At 39.9% G+C, this 17175-nt stretch overlaps 1 protein-coding gene and 1 pseudogene across 1 annotated transcript in view; one reads left to right on the top strand and one right to left on the bottom strand.

Annotated features, from left to right (window-relative positions):
* The window catches only part of C1QTNF7 (C1q and TNF related 7), a 136420-nt gene that overhangs the window by 16646 nt on the left and 102599 nt on the right, over window positions 1-17175 (top strand). The window lies entirely within an intron of this gene.
* On the bottom strand, window positions 7961-8558 carry LOC136123484 (peroxiredoxin-1 pseudogene; annotated as a pseudogene).

Here is a 17175-nt window from a genome sequence, read left to right as displayed (position 1 = left end):
TTGTTCATCTTTATACCTCATACCCTGTAGCATGTACACTCCAATAACTGGAGTGCCGCAAGCAGTGCCTGGTACATAGTACAAACCTCATAATTGTCAGAATGCCCCTTTTACACAGGATTTGAGGCAAGTTAAAAGAAATGTGCAAAATGAAGCAGTTTAAGTGGAAGTTAAAAAGTCAAAGCCCTGATGCAAAAGGGAAACAAAATATGTGAACCACAAGACCCAATTTGGTTACTGTGATTGAGCGTGAAATTTCACTTCCTGGCAGCCAAACGCAGAGTCCTTTCAGACTTAAAGTGACCCATGTATTCTCTGGTGTGCTGGGGTAAAGTGCAGGAGGATAAGAAATTAATTCCTTTCCTCTTGCCCTGCCCCAGGCACCTGTTTTCTCCATATCTCAGCTTTCTTTTCAACATTTCATTAATCTCTCACTGGCTATCCAGTGCTGTATTGTATTAAAAGCTCACTCAAATCTTATTTAGAATATTGTTTTGTGTAGTAAAGAATGCAGATCTTATAATGAAGGCAATTTGTAGTTGAAGGCATTGCTAGGAGGTTGCTAAAGGAAATCCACAGTATTGTCAGTGTCGTGTCAAATCCAGAACTCACAAAGCAGAGCCAGCAATATTTTACTTGTAGACAATCAACTAGAATGTATAAATTATTACTGGCAGATTATTATAATTCTGAATCCCTAGCACAAATAAAAGGAAACCCAGAACATCTTGATAAGAAGTTTTTGTTTTTGTTTTTTTCCTGGAAGTCAGTAGAACAGCAGTTGTATGTGTTTATATTAGTCTCAAGATACTTAATTTGCTGAGCTTAGTATTTCAGAAAAAAAATTTTATGTATTATATTTGTGGGAATCAAAAATAATGGTTTGAGATTTTTATCAAATATGGAGAGTAGTTATGTATGAAAAAAAAAGGTTACTGAATGTGGGTTCAAGCAACAGCTGTAAAGTTCATGGGAGAAAAATATCAGATAAAGGGAAGAAGGAAGGGAGGGGAGAAGGAAGGAGGAAGGAAATGTTCCTCTGAATTTTTTTCTACTTTCCCCTACAGATACTCAGTTTCCTCATCTTCCCTTACATTGTACTATTTCCTCTTTTCTGTCACTGTCAACTTCCCTCTGAAGCCTGCAGAGAAACCTGTATCTCCACCTCAGATTACTCCCTCTCTGTGAAAACCTAGTCCTTTATTTTCAACACTTTCTCCTGAACATAGAAATGTAACCATCATCACAGATTTTCTGTATTGTTACTGACTCAGCCATTATCCCGAAATATGCCTAAGGCTATCACTGTTATACTAGACTCTGGACACCACATGCCAATAGGGCCATTGTCAAGCTGAAGTAGAGGTAGTTTGTGTGACCAGAGGATGAGAAGTAATAAAACCAAAGCACACAAACAAGGATTGCAAGGTCCTCCCCTAGAGATGGGAAAACTAATGGGAGATGTGAGTATGATTTCAGGTATTTGAATATCTCCCTCAAGTAGGACTTTGGAAGCAATTCTCCAAGATTTGGCATCAATTACTTAGGATTCTAATACAGAGAGGATTTGACCCGAGTTAAAAGTCACAGTTTTGTCATTTTTCTAGGCTTGTGTCCTTGGGGAACTAACTCTGCCCACCTCCATTTCTTTGATGTAAAAAATGAGGATAATAATATCCATCTCATTGAAGTTGTTATGAGGATATACCATGGTGCTCAATCAGTCATAGCTAAGATTAATATTCCTGGTACTTCTGTTGAAATGCAATAGAAGAGAAAGCATTAGATACACAGAGTTATTGTTTGGATCATAAAGCATAAGATTTTCTTTCCTTCCTTCCTTTCCTCATTCTTTCCCCATCGTATCCAGCCATACCTTGAACCTGCATTTGGTAAGCTTTCTGATTAACCACAAGTGGCAGATTTCCTTTAGCAACACTATAGCAAAAACTCTAACTATAAATTGCCTTAATGCAACACTTGCCTCCTTTATTACAGAAAAACACACTCTAAGAACAGGATTTGAGGAAGACCCCAAAAGAAATTCAGAAGATGTGAAACAGAGCTTTGCAATATTTTATAAATAAAAGAGAAAGAAAGTCTTATCTGTGGTTCTCAACCCTAGCTGCACCTTAATCATCAACAAGGGAGCTTTGAAAAAACCTAAAGCCCAGTTTGCACCCCAGACCATTACTTCAGAATCCCTGATGCTGGGATCCAGGCGTAAATAATTTTTAAAGCCCCCCAGGTGATTCTAATATACAGCCAAGGTTGAGAACTGCTGTTCTAGAGAAAGTTACTAGCCAATGGTGTGGAAAGCTGCAGAGTTGACAAGGCTGGATGTGTACACACTGGTGTGAGCACATCGATAATGTTCTAAACTCTAGAGAGACTTTTCAGGAGAGCGGTGGGAACAGAAATCAGGCTTGAAAGGAAGGAATGAGTGGCTAGGAAGAGTCTACAGCAGGCGTAGCTTAATCCTTTAGCAAATATGGTGGAACCCAGAAGGGAAGAGTGAGGAAGACAGCGTGAGGGGTTAGCAAAAGCAAAACAAGTTATTTCTAGAATATGGGAGACCTAAGCATATTTGAACCAAAGCTGAGTCTACCACGTCTTGTACACTTCCAAATTAAATTTGGGGAAATAGTGAAAAAGTGCTTGCACTGATCAAATAGATTTCATCTTGACGATTTCAGATACATCACAGGCTCTTGACCAATTATGCCCTCTGCTTTATGTCTCACCACTCCTTTCATTTTAACTGCCATTTGTTCCATTTTCTGCTGTGTGTCAAATATGTCACTTGATGGCCGCTCTTAATCCTCACAAAATCCTGTAAAGTGGCTGCCTCCCATTTTACAGATGAGGAAACTTTTCAGATGAGGAAATTAGATTCAGAGAGGCCCCGTGGTTTGTCCAGAGTCAATAAGTGACAAAACCAAGATTCAAACTTGAGTCTCTATGACCCCAAAGCCCACAGTCTTTTTACCCTGCTCCCGTGCCTCCAGATAAAGCACAAATTCAATCCTTGGAGAGTTGCGTGCTTCCTTCGAAATCTGCAAAATGACAAAAACTATGCCGTGAAAGGTGGTGTCCTGGCTCCAGGACCTCTGGATGAAATGAATGAAAAAGTGAAAATGTATCAGAGGCTGCAGAAGGGCTTGAGCAAGGTACAAAGCATTTCAGAGAGAGGTGGGCATGAGGTCTGTCATCATTGACACAGATGCCCAGGAAGATAGCGGAGGGGCAGCCAGAATTGAGGTTGCCCACAGCAGACACTAACCTGAAAACTCTCCATGCGCAAGTGCAGCGGGGTTTGGACAGCAATGGTCATTCTCAACATCGTTCCTCTCTGCCATCTGCCCTTGCCTTCCACCTTCCCTGGACTTATCATCCTTGCTGACTTCTGCCTGCCAAATCATCCAACTTGTGCCAGCTCATTTGGCCATCTTCTCTTGCTCAAACTGAATCTCCACGTCCCTTGATTACCCCTGAAAACTGATCAGTATCCATTTGCAAGCAATATTTTCCTCCTAGTATGTCCAGGTATATAGGGTCCAGAGGGCTGTTTGATTTCTGGGATATTCGCTTAGAAGAGAATGAAATTTAATAAAAAAGTATGAGTTCCAAATAGCTGCATCATCTGTGTCAAAGAGATGATTTCCATTTGGGCTGCCACCTGTAGATATTATTATCAGTTATCCCTTATACTCAGATGGGGGAGTGAGCAAAACATTATTTTTCCTTCCAATCAAAAGGCCTGGAAATTGCTGATGCAATGTCCACATGAAAGAGCCAGAGATATTTTGTGTTGCCTTTTTAAAACATATTTTAATATTATACTTTAAAAAGAAACTGGCCAGCAAGTTCATTCCAGAACAAGTTTTAGACTCTTTGAGAATCAAGTTGGGTAAGAACATAACAGAGGCTGTTTGTTTGAACAGAAAAATTGCCAACATGCCCATAAAAGGAAGGATAAGCTGAACATTTTCTTTTGGCTCTTATTTTCAGATTTTCTTCAAAAATTAGTCTAATAAAAATTCAAGAGAAGCCATGCAATACACCTATGAAATACAAACACTTCAGGTAGAGCTTGTATCTCAGACCAAAATCAGTCCAGGGAACATGTGGTAATTTGGACAAGATTCCTGTCTGTGATGTCCCAGATTGATTACAAGATTCATCAGAAGGAAAGCTGGGGCATTTGCTAAGTACCAATTTTGTGTCTGGCATGTGCCTTACACATGCCAGACACCATAATGGATGAACATTATCTCATTCAGTCCTCCCAGTTACCCCTTCAGAATGGTATTAGTCCCATTTACCAAGAAAGAAAAAGAAGTAGAAAATGTGGCAAGGGTATGGATAAGATATGAGTTGAAGCATAGATTGAGACTACTGTTTATCCAAACTGTGTTTGAATCAGTGAATGAATGAAACTTAGAAGGTAACAAAAAAGAAATATATTATATACTGAGTTGATAAGCTTTGTATTCATTTCAACACTTGGAAACTGGAAGCCAATGTTTTGTGTGAGTCTAAAGCTTCAGTCAAGGGACATCCCAATATTCGTGGATCTCCATGAAGAAGCACCACCATCTCCTCCTCCTCCACAGCAGTTTTTGTTGTCAGCTAGTTAAGTGAACTTAATCCTCATCACAATGCACTTTCCAACTAAGGAAAATGAGAATAAGAAGTCTTAAACATCAAAAGAGAGAAGTTGGACTGGGTCTTGAAAGGATACGGACCCACACACCCAGTGGAGAACAGAAAAAAAGATTTGCAGATGGAGTCCTTGGTGAAGGCCAAGTATCCCTGTTTGATCAGAGAAGAATGTTCCGGAAGGAAAACAGTAAGATGAAAGCTAGATAAGGGTTGGAGAAAGTTCAAGCCATGAAGGACACAGAATACAAGAGAGGTAATTTTGACTTTATTTTCAAGGAATTGGGAATGCATCAAAGGCTTTTGAGTGAGGGAGACAAGAAGGAAACAGAGTTTTAGAAGGATTAAGCTGGCCATGGTTTGGAAGAGGGACTGGAAGTGGGGAGACCAGCTGGGGGACTTCCTCAGAAGAATTCCATGACACTCAAGGCCATGGCTGTCGGGAGGCTGTGCATGCCATTTTGGCTGTGCTGTGTGCTGTTTGGATGAGACAGGCATCTTTAGGTTGTTTGTGCCCTGTCCAATGGGCTCCCATGGAATGGCCTAATTCCTGTGGCCTTTGATGTGGAAATGTCATCCTGACAGTGAGCGAATTCCAGGAACTCTTCCAGCAGAGAACACCTACTGAAGAAGGGGGCCCCCACTACCAGGATGTTGACCTTAGGAAGCAAGGAGATGGTGATGAGAAGCAAGCTTCTTGGGGGAAAAAATGTGCTTGACTCTTAGAGAACTGTTTCCAATGCCCTAGAACACAAATTTAAACTACGGCCTCAAAGCAGGAATGGCAGAACATGAAGGGCTCACTTGAACTTCACACTTAAAGAACAATTTTCCATAGAGACATTGTTGCCTCACCCCACCCCTGCTCTGCACCGCTGGATCCTCGCTTTTATCAGAGCAATCTCCAGAGTCCATTGCATTAGGAACATCCTAACCAGACCTTGCTTTTCATGGGTAGTGGGTCTGTGCATAATTCAAGAAGACGGTGTAGAAGAGGCTGGAGAAATAAGATTGCATCTCAGCTCACTTAGACATCTGACCTTGGGCAAATTCCCTCAGCTGCAGAATAGTCATAAAAGCATGAGGATGAGATGAAATAATATACATGACAGTATTATATTCAAAGTAAGGGGCTGACTACAGAGGTCAGCATGATCATAAATCAATGCCTCCAGAGCCAGACAGGAAATGCAAATGAATGCAATGGGCTGAGTGAAGACCTGAAAACCAGAGCTTCCATGCTCTGGTACCAGTTTCTCGGACACCCTCTATTTACTTCCCAATGTTTAAATAATAGCAACTAATTCAGATCACCTATAAAACCCCAAACAAAGCAGTGGATCAAATTCAGCTGTCAGTTTGCAGACATGGACTGGCTGCTTGAAAACTGTTACACTCAAACCCCAGTTCTGCCACTTTCTAGCTGTGTGTGTTAGACACGTCTCACACCTTCTGTAAAGCTTATTTTTCTCATCAAAGAAATGTGGATAAGAAGGGCAATGTAGAGAGCAGTGCTGGAGATTAACTGAGATTAGGTGCCCCGGAGCTCAGCAATCTGGAGGTTGGAGCTGGGGGATGGAAGCCCCTTGCTCTGCCAGATATTAACCCTTTAATTACTAGTCTGTAGAGAAATCTGCTGGGTTGGAGATTGGCACAACAGCTTTCACCAAAGTCCTTCATACATTTTTCAGTCTTCTTAATGCTCAGTAAGTGTCAACAGTTATTTTTATTAACTGAAGTATAGCTGATTTACAATGTTGTGTTACTTTCTGGTGTATAGCAGTTATACATTTTTTTTTTCAGATTCTTTTCCAACATAGGTTATCACAAGATATTGAATATAGTTCCCTGTGCTATACAGTAGGTTCTTCTTGTTTATCTATTTTATATATAGTAGTGTGTATATGTTAATCCCAAACTCCTAATTATCCATCCCCCACTTTCCTCTTTTTTTTTCTTTTTTTTTCGGCTAGACAAGACTTTCATTGGGTACAAGATGATCATTTTTGATAAAGAATAATAGTAGAGATCTTAAAAGAAGATAACAAGGTTCAAAGAAGTTTGGTCAAAAGACCAAAGCAGATCCAGACTTGCCACCTGCCTTGGAATATGGGATTATTACCTGTTACCATTTCTCTGCAGTGCTTCAAGATGCTACTACTTGTTACAGGGCTTAAGAAGCAACTATCCCCTAAATAACGGTACCTGCCTCAGAGGGTTATTATGGAGACTGAATAAATACGAAATAGTGCCTGGCATATAATAAGCTATTATTAAAGGCCCCTGGAATCCTATACTGTCGCTCATAGTTCTTGCTTGTCTGAATACTGGAGGGCTAGGTAGACTGGCGTAGCCGTGTCTGGAAGGTGTCTAGAAGGGCACCACATGATATACAGAAGGATTCTCAGTCCTGAATCTGCCCTAGCCTCAAGAGCCCAGGAGGAATCCACCTTTGCCCCACTGACAACCCTCCCTCAGGACAATGATATGAGGACAAGAAAGAACTACCCTTAAATCAAGGACAGAAACCCAGAGAAGCCACGAGGTGCACAGCACTGTGCTTTTGACAGAGAAAGCCCTACCCTATGAACACCAGCGCTTGTGTTTGTCTCCCCCTCCCACTTTTAGTTCCAAAGCTACTGAAGCTTATATCTCTGATCTTTTACAGAACCAGTACCAGGCATTTATCAGAAGAGGCCAAGCTTCAGGTTTTCATACAGCCCTCCCAGCAGTATAAAAGTAAATGTCAGTAATCTCAGTGGGATCTTAACCTGCAACCCAGCCTAGGCATAAATTGCAGTGCCTTGGCCAATACTATAGTAGGTCTTGCTCTTCTCCAGATATGGTGAAATGAAACACCTTGCTTCAGATCCATTCCCTGTATCTCCTTGCATTTCCCCTCAATATAATTTCCTGATTCTGAGGCAGCTCTCACACCTCATTTTCCCCTAAAGAGGGAAAGCAAAGAGTAAATTCCTCTTACACTCAAAGGCTAATGCCCCCCTAAAATGAAGAATCAACAAGGTGTCAGCTCAAGTTTAATAAAGCTACAAAAGACCAAAAGTGATACCCTACAACTATACACATCAGTTTGCCTGCCCCATAATACAGCTCAGGCCATTCCCTCCAGAGGAAGAAAGGCTGGCCTCCCCAACCCCTGCAGGAAAGGCCTGTCCTGTCCCACACTACATCTGGGCTGAGTGTAAGGTCTGTGTTTTAAGCATGACAACAGTACAAAAGACAATAGTTTTGTTTTCATGGCCACCTACTGCAGCCTGGCCCTAAAATGGTCCAGCGCTCACTTTTGCTTAGAGAAATATTCTTTCCTCTTCTGGACATCAGGCTTGATGGTATCACTGCCAGGCTTGCAGCCAGCTGGGCATACTTCCCCATGTTTGTCAGTAAACTAGAAGGCCTGAACTAGTCTCAGTGTCTCATCCATAGAACTGCCAACAGGAAGGTCATTTATGGTAATCTGTTGAAGGATACCTCTTATCATCAATAATAAAAAGGCATGAATGAGATGCCTTCATTGGCCTTTAAGACCCCATAGTCCTGAGCAATGATGTGCTTGGGGTCTGATATCAAGGGAATGTTCATGGGTCCCAGTCCTCCTTGTTTCTTGGGTGTGTTGATCCATGCCATGTGATAGAAGTAAGAATCTACAGAAGCACCAATCACTTGGCAGTTGAGTTTCTTAAATTCTTCTGACCTATCACTGAAAGCAATGATCTCCATGGGGCACACAAAGGTGGAGTCAAGAGGGTAAAGGAAGAACACAACATATTTTCCTTTGTAGTCAGATAGGCTGATATCTTTGAACTGACCATCTGGCATTACAGCAGTTGCTTTAAACGGGGCGCACGTTGCCCAATTTTGGCATTTCCTGAAGACATATTGCTATCAGCAGTTCTCACAGACAAACCACAGAGGACAGTCAGGAAGGAGACATGCCCCCTTTCCTCTTCGGCAACCATAAAATTGTTTTCTGTGTCTGTGAGTCTGTTTCTGTTTTGTAAATAAGTTCATTTGTATCAGTTTTTTAGATTCCACATATAAGTGATATCATATGATATTTGTCTTTCTCTGTCGGACTTACCTCACTTAGTATGATAATCTCTAGTTCCATCTATGTTGCTGCAAATGGCTTTATTTCATTCTTTTTTATGGCTGTGGTATATATATATATATATATATATATATATATATATATATATATATACCACATCTTCCTTATCCATGCGTCTGTTGATGGACACTTAGGTTGCTTTCATGTCTTGGCTATTGTAAATAGTGCTGCAATGAACATTGGGGTACATGTATCTTTTCAAATTAGAGTTTTGGTCTTTTCACAACAGTTATTTTTAAGGCTCGTTAAGGTTCACTGCTACTCCCCATCCAGATTTTCATGTCACTTGAAACTGTGCTCTATGTTAAGGGAGATTAAATAGGAGGAAAACACAGGCCCTAACTATTAGAGGACAGACTATATTTAAATAACTCATCACAGAAAAAGGCAATGTCACTAGACTTGGGCTGTCCCCGACCCCTGACTCGGCTGGGTTTGGCCTCCTCCATCAAGGTCTGGCAGGTGTGATAGTATGGTCTGGCTCACTGAAAAGGTTTAAGCACTCCATTTGGACAGCCAGCTATCCTCTGAATAATCAGGGCTTTGGGATTGGGGTGGGTGACTAGACATTTGAGAGTTAGGTTCTGTGAACAAAAGGACTCCATCAGTGTTTTAAGAATACATATAGTCAATTCTTGCTGTTCACAGCAGCTATGTCCTATTTAAGGTCATTCCAAAGGCTGAATTAGCAAATTCATTTCTCCTAGGGGAAATACAAAGTTAGGTTCCTGGAAGTTTCTGGTCACAGCATTTCAGCAGTTGACCTACACATACCCTTGTGTTACATGTGTTTCTGTTTAAAGACACTTTAATACATATTGTTGATTCATTAGCATTGAATGCAGGCAACAGAAATGTAACTCATGCCTGAATGATGCTTATCTAACACACATATTTCTCCATAAGGCACATCACAGCCTTCTTGTGAACTTAGGGACACTAGACAACACTTCTCCTCTTGGGGACCAATTTAAACAGCAAAATCACCAACAAAAACCAAAAAGTGCAAAAAACATGACAGTACATAGACTGTGAAACAGATACTTGTTTATAGTACGAAAGCTGAAAGAAGAAAGTAAACCATAGCCTTGGTGGACCTCAGCTGGGAACATGCATGTCAGGTGACTCATATTTTTTTAGTTCTGTGCATATCCGCAAATGACCAGGAAAGTACTATGAGTATTGATTTGGGGGTTGCAAATAAATTTCAGCAATAGGCAAATTTGCAAATACAGAATTCACAAATAATGAGTATTGACTGTATCTAAAAGTTATTCACACACTTAACATTTGCATTTAAACTCAGCCTGGTAGGACTCTGGTCAATTTCTATGAACTCAATTTATTTTTAAAATGTGTAAGTATTAACTAGCACAGAGGACATCATGGATGTTGAAAAAGATAAAATGTTGCATTGTAGAATTGTTTTATTTTTCCTTGAAAGGACACAGACAACAACTGGAATTATCCCTGAGACATCTTACCAAGATACTACATCAGCCATTTGCATATTTTAGCATGAAATTTATAAAAAAAACAAAACAAAAAACTTCCTCCTATTAAGGCAGACTCTCTTCCTGGGACTTCTACTAATTGATCCTAGACCTGTCCTTGAGAATTACCCAGAACAAGGTCAAGCCTCCTTCCACACGGTGGTCTCTCAAATATCTCAAGATGCTACCAGTTCCCTCTTTCAAGTTGGCAATTTTCCACATTTGAAATCCCCATTCCTCGTAATTACTCTAATTTCACCATCTTTGTTGCTTTCTTGGAACATTGTTTCTAATCTATCAGAAATTAACTTGCCATGTCCTGCTTAGGCTCTAGAATGAAATGAGTAGCCTCAAATTCTGCTGGTTAAGGTATCAATAAACAATTTTACTGAGGAGTACCTTGGCAATATATGTGACACTCTTTAAAATAAGCACATCCTTCCATGTCTTAAAGTTTATACTAAGGAAATTATTATGAACGTGTGCTATAATTTAGTTACAGGGAATTCCCTGGCAGTCCAATGGTTAGGACTCTATGCTTTCATTGCCAACGGCTCAGGTTCAATTCCTGGTCGGGGAAGTAAGATCCCGCAAGCCACATGGCACGGCCAAAATTAAAAACCCACAAAAATAAATAAATAAATAGAATTTAGTTTAGATGTTCATTACAGGGATCTTTATTATCCCAACATGTGGAAACACCCAAGAATAAAACAATATTAAAGAAATTATGGCACATCAATACATCTATTAAAATGACAATGTGAACAAATCTACATTGACTTACATAGGTATTTATAAAATTGTAATAGAAAAGAAAATTATAAAAGAGTGGTTACAATCTGATTACATTTTATTAAAACATCCATCTATAGGAAAGGAAAACATTCCCAAGAGGTTAACAAAACTCTCGAAGTTTAGTTCAAAGTGTTTCCCTTCTTCTTTATCTATTTTTTTCTACAATAAGTTATTACATTCATAATTTAAAAAACACAATTCTGTTCAGTGTTTTAAAAGATTACAATTAAAACAACCCTTTGGTTGTTCCCTATTGTTTTCAGGAAAGAGTCCAAACACCTGGCTTGGGACACAAGACTTCTTATGATCTTACCTCTTAGGTTCCATCACCTAACTGGCCTCACAAGTAATTTCCACTTTGGTCATAATGAACCATCTGAAATATCCCCCGTTTTTATCCTTGCTTTCCACCTCGCACCTTCTGCTTGAGATATCCTCCAGGTTTAGAAACTGGTTTGGGGAGATTATCCAGAAATTACACAACTGGCAAAACAAGTCTTGGCTGCCTGACTCCGAAACCCATGCTGCCTCCCCAGGATCAGAATGAAAAACGGACACAGTCAACCTGATACTTTTCTAATTATCTTGGTGCCATATTTAATCTTAGCATGGGCAAGTGAGTCACCTGAGCATTTACAAAGTTATCTGGAAGAGAAAGAAAACCCTGAAATACAGCCTGTTCCATTGACATATATACAGAAGGTCAAAATGATTTCAAAAATGTGTTTTTTCTTTTGGAGAGGAATGGTCCAGGGTATTTGGAGCAATATTTCAGCCAGAGAGTAAAGCTAAGTTCGCCAATCTATGTCCTGTGTGTCAGATTTCACTAATCTGGCCCACTCTGACTTCTTCTCTTTCATTATAAGAAGTTAATATTGAATTTCAAAACCCAAATGGCATAAATAAATTCCAGATGTCTTCCCAAATTCCTAAATCTCACATTAGAATAAGGAGAAACTTCACTGTATATGAGTAGAGGGTTACATTTTAATTCACTGAAAAGCCAAAAGGATCTCTGGGCAATTCTTCAGCCTTTATTTCACCAAGAAAACACATGAACTCTTTGGACTTTCTTAAGGAAATGAGTCCTCAAGATTCACAGCCCAGCTGTCTGACATATGTTCTGCTTTATTTCTCCCCTTAAGAGGTAAAATAACATCGTCATGAAATGCAGGGCTCTGGAGCCAGGCTACCTCAATTCCAATCCAACTGGGTGATTTGGGGCAAGTCACTTAAACTCTCTATTCCTCAGTTTTCTCATTTGGAAAATAGAGGAATAGAGAGGGATGGATAATCATAGTACCTACCTCACAGGGTTGTTATGGAGATAAGTGACTTAATAATTTAAAGTATTCAGCACAGTGCCAGCCACACAGCAAAATGTTTGCACTCATTATACTTAAGAGGTGTAAGTATGGAGAGCTGATGGAGCCCATCTTAATGGTTAGAAATTATTTTCCCTTCTTCTCCTCCAGATAAAAGGGCTTAATCCAAGGTTAAGGAGGCTCTCATCCTTCCATGAGTGATTAATAATCTAACTTCAGATCCCAGACCTTTCCCCTCAGCCTGGTCCAGACCCAGACTTACCTATCTGAGTCATCGTTTCTCAACCTTCTGCCTTAGTCATGCCATCCCACCAACTTTGCATCCAGGATAACTCTACTTACAAAAATGTAAAAGCTCTGTCCTTGGAGGATTTGTGGATGCAGTTTCACACCTCCAATTAATTATAGGAGACCATATATGTAAAACACCAAAGTGCCGTTAAGTGCTCAAAAAAATTATCATTTTCTTCCTTTTTTCCCCACCACCATTCATGTCTGATGCCTACGTTTGCAGAAACATTTAATTATAACCATGCAAGACCTTCAGTGATCATCTTTAACAGAGAATTTATAGTCCACATATCCTTTAGCATCTCAGTTTCACACCTCTAGACCATGCATCCGTGCTAGAAAGCAACTAGACAAACAGTGCTATTTCATACGTGACGTGTATTTTCACCTCTCAATAACAATGAAAGCTTGTGTAATATTTTAGTACGTACAGATCCCTTTCACACACATCACCTTACTTTGATATCAACTCTTTAAGTAGGTACTGATGTTGTTGTTGTTATCGTTATCATCATAATTTGCAGTATGGAAAACTAAAGCCTAGACCAATGAAAAGGCTTGCCCCAAATCCTGCAGCTGGTAAGTGATTCAGTGGGGATTTGAAGCTGGATTCTCTGCCCTGAAATTCTTTGCTTTTCTTCTAGCAAATTTCACTGCTGAAGTTATAAGATTAAAGACTGCAAGCCTTAAAAGAAGCCTTATGAATTCCTTGCTTGCATCACTTTCCATTGGATGTCCTTTTTTATTTTAAGCTCTGATTTTTGTTTTCTTTTATGTTGCCATGGTTGGCAAAATCAAGCTCAGCACAGTCATTCAGCCAGCTTGGAGCTGTTTCTGTAGGCTATCATGATTGTGTATTGGATGACTGGTTTAAAAAAAAAAAGACATGTTTAATTGGTGTTTTCTTTCAAGCAGCATTTTGTTATACTGCAGCCAAATAATGCCTCATTTAGAAAGAAAAATGAACTATTCCAGAAAGTTTGTTCAGAAAAGAGGCCAAATCTTTTGCAACCATGAAGTATTATACACAAATCTGAAAATAGTCCATATTGAGAACAGGGTGGGAAGGTGAAGTAGAGCTGTGCCAATCAAGAATGCCTGACTTCATGTATTATAACAGAAACTCAACTTCAGTGTCCTGGCTAAATAGGGGCTTGTGGTTCTCACCTAAAAAGAAGTGAGTTTGGAGGTTTGCAGCTAAGGGTTGGTACAATGGCTCCACAAGGTCATCAGAGACCCAGGTTCCTTCTACCTTTCTGCTTTTCCATCTTGGTATATGACTCTCTTTAGCAGGATCACAAGATGTCGAGTCTACATCGGTGTCATAACTGTCTTCTGCATGAAGGCAAAATACAAAGAACAAAATCTGAACAGATGACACCAGCTGTCTTTCCCCTTTTGGAAGTTTCCCAGCAACATCTTCCATCAACCTCTGTTTACATATTATTGTCCCTACTGGGTGGGTCACATGACCTTCAGTGACCACAGGGAGTCTGGGAAGATGGGTATTTACCAGGTACCATTGCTGCCCCCAAACAGATGAGACCTCTGTTAGTAAGAAAGAATATCAAAATCGGCATTGAGAAGCAACTAACAGAGTCTGCCAAGAAGACTACCATTCACTGGGGTCCTGCAATGTGCTAGACACAAACTAAAACAATGCTAAAAAAGAAAGGACACTATCCTTGCATTAGAACTAAAGAAAATGATATCCAGAGAGATGTGAAATGTGAAATGCATTTTTCTCAGAAGATCTCCATGTGGATTTTTCTCATGTGACAATTCCTGGCACAGAATAGACACTCAAAAATGGTTTTAAATATTTCCCTTTTCTTTGTCCTCTCTCGCAAAGGAAATTAGAAATGCAGTACCAGCTTCCCCTTGGAGTGCCTTTATATCTGCATTGTCTAATTGATCTTGTTATGATCTAACTATAGCTACTGGTCTGGCCAGTGTGTCCATATCCTCAACCTCTGGCAAACACAGCACTGCTGACTTTGTTAGGTCATGTCAAATTTTTCCTGCATGACATATTCTCTATTTTTGATTTTCTCTCCAGAGCTGTAATGATATTGTTTTCACTTGCAATGTCATCAGCTAAGACATAAGTAGCCTTTTGTTTGGTTTTTATCAGCATCTTCTTTTGCTTGGCACTTAGTAGGAGCTCAATGATATCCATTGAACAACTGAATCTCAGCTTCATCATTTACCAGGTGTGTGATCTTGGACAAGTTTCAGACCTACCATGATGAGAGAAAAGAAATGCTTGTTTTAGAGATTTTTTATCATGCTGCAGCATTATAGCTGCAATAGCTGATGACTATAGCCTGCCACCAGTTAGTGAGGGAGGGAAATTCATGCAAAAGAGATGCTCAGCAGATAATGCCAAAGGTATTTACTATAGAATAACATCCATGCTGTAACAAGACTCTTTTCTCTACCATTTGTTAAAATTAATAGACAATCCTGAATGATAATAGCCTCACATATAAAAAATGCTAAAAAAATGACACAGGAACTTCTCTAAATCCTACTCTGAGGTTTTTAGAGCGTGTAGAGCACCACCATGGAAGGAAATGTTTTCCGAGCAAGCATCATTCTGTTGCATCAGTGGGCAAGTGCATGGGATGCTGATGATAAAAGAAAATACACAGAATGCTTATCTCGCTGACACAACTGCATTATAAATGCATTAAGTTTGAGTTATGGGAAACAATTAAACAATCCCTGTACAGAGAGCAGAATGGGTAAAGAACCTCTCCTTTGTCAAAAATTGAATCTCTTGATTGTCAGTGAAAACCAAAGCTGGAGTCAATTTGGAAATCTGATATGTGGTCGCCTGGAGGTTTATCCCTACCAAAATGTAAATTCACACCAGTGTTGAATGGGGTTTCCATCTTGCTTGACACACTTATGTATCAGACCTCTCTTCATAAAACATCCAGTGAAACTGGAATTTTGGAAGCAATAAGAAGGCGTTTGGCACCATATACAACTTCATACATAGGGTATGATTCATAACCTAGCGTCTTTTCAAGGCATTTGTTAGATAGCAAAAGGTAGCTCTCAAGAGATTTCTTTTTGTCAGGCAGCATAAACAACTGGAAATGTATTTGTGTACTTAAGAATCAAACAGGCCTGGATTTGATTCCAGGTCTGCTATCTAATAAATGTGCGACACTAGGCATACTACTTATCACCACTGAGTTTTTTCCTCACCTGTAAAATGGAAATAATACTTAAGTTGAACCCAGTGAAATTGCCATATTTGAAGTCAAGAGAAGTCAAATATTGGTGATTTCATATGGTTCAGCCTGTACCTGTTTCACAGGACTGAGTCCAGATTAGAAGACTAAGTCCATGAATGCCTACGAGTCACAACTCTACTGTTGCACGTGATAGGCACCCGACTCAAAGTAGCTTTAGAAAAAGGGAATATGTATCAAATCACCACAATGTACACTTCAAATATCTTTCCATTTTGTTTGTCAGTTATACATCGATAAAGCTAGAATGTTTTTAAAAGGGGAGAGAATGCAGTAACTCATGTAATTGGGCAATCTAGGAATGGTGCCACCTTCATGCATGGCAGGATCCAGGGGCTCAGGTAATGCACTGTATCCTCACTCTCTCTCTCTGCTGCCGTACCTCCTTCTGTGTCTGTTGACTTTGTCATGTATGGTGGACAGGATGACCAATGACAGTCTTCACCAGAAGCAAAAGGGACTGCTCTCTCCCAAAGGCTGTTTTTCTTGTGTTACATGTTCAGCCCTTAACTAATCACTGTTTCCATTGTGTCAGGTGCCAACTACTAGGCTTGGTCCAGCCTGGTTGATTTTCTCACCTCCAGGCTGATGGCCGGAGTGAAGGGCACTATACATGAGAGCCTGATTAGAGCCACAAAAGATAGTGAAGCAGTACCCAAAGAATACTGGGGTATTAGATAGGAAGGGAAAAAATTGTCCACTACAGTATGTACAACACTTATTACAGATCCTGGCACACAGAAGATGCGCTAAAATTAGCTGAACAGTTTCCTACACTATAGTCAAAGGACATAAGACAAAGTGAACAACTTTTGTCAGTTTGCCCAGGATTTTCTTGGTGTTAACAATCTATAAGTCTCACACCCTGGAAAATTCCTCAGTCTCATGAAAACCTTCCTGGTTTATCTAACGTATCCCTGTTTTAAAACTGAAAGTCCCACATTGGGAAATCACCTCATTCCCAGGCAAACCAGGACAGCTGGTCACCCTGATCAAAGAAAGCACTTGTAAGTGTAAATCTTAACTGCAGTTGAGGTCTTGTTAGGTCAGTTTATTAGTTTGTTGCATCAATAGAAGAATGACGTGCTATGGTACATCCAAAACCAACAAAATAGTAGGGAAATACTATTTCTATAGATAGTCCAATGGAAAAATGCATAGACCATGTGTTTTATTTAGAGTTACATGATCTGCTCCTTTGCTTTGCATTC

The sequence above is a fragment of the Phocoena phocoena genome, chromosome 5 (genome assembly GCF_963924675.1).
Source record: "Phocoena phocoena chromosome 5, mPhoPho1.1, whole genome shotgun sequence".
NCBI classification, from domain to species: Eukaryota; Metazoa; Chordata; class Mammalia; order Artiodactyla; family Phocoenidae; genus Phocoena; species Phocoena phocoena.
This window is presented reverse-complemented; position numbering and strand designations above follow the sequence as displayed.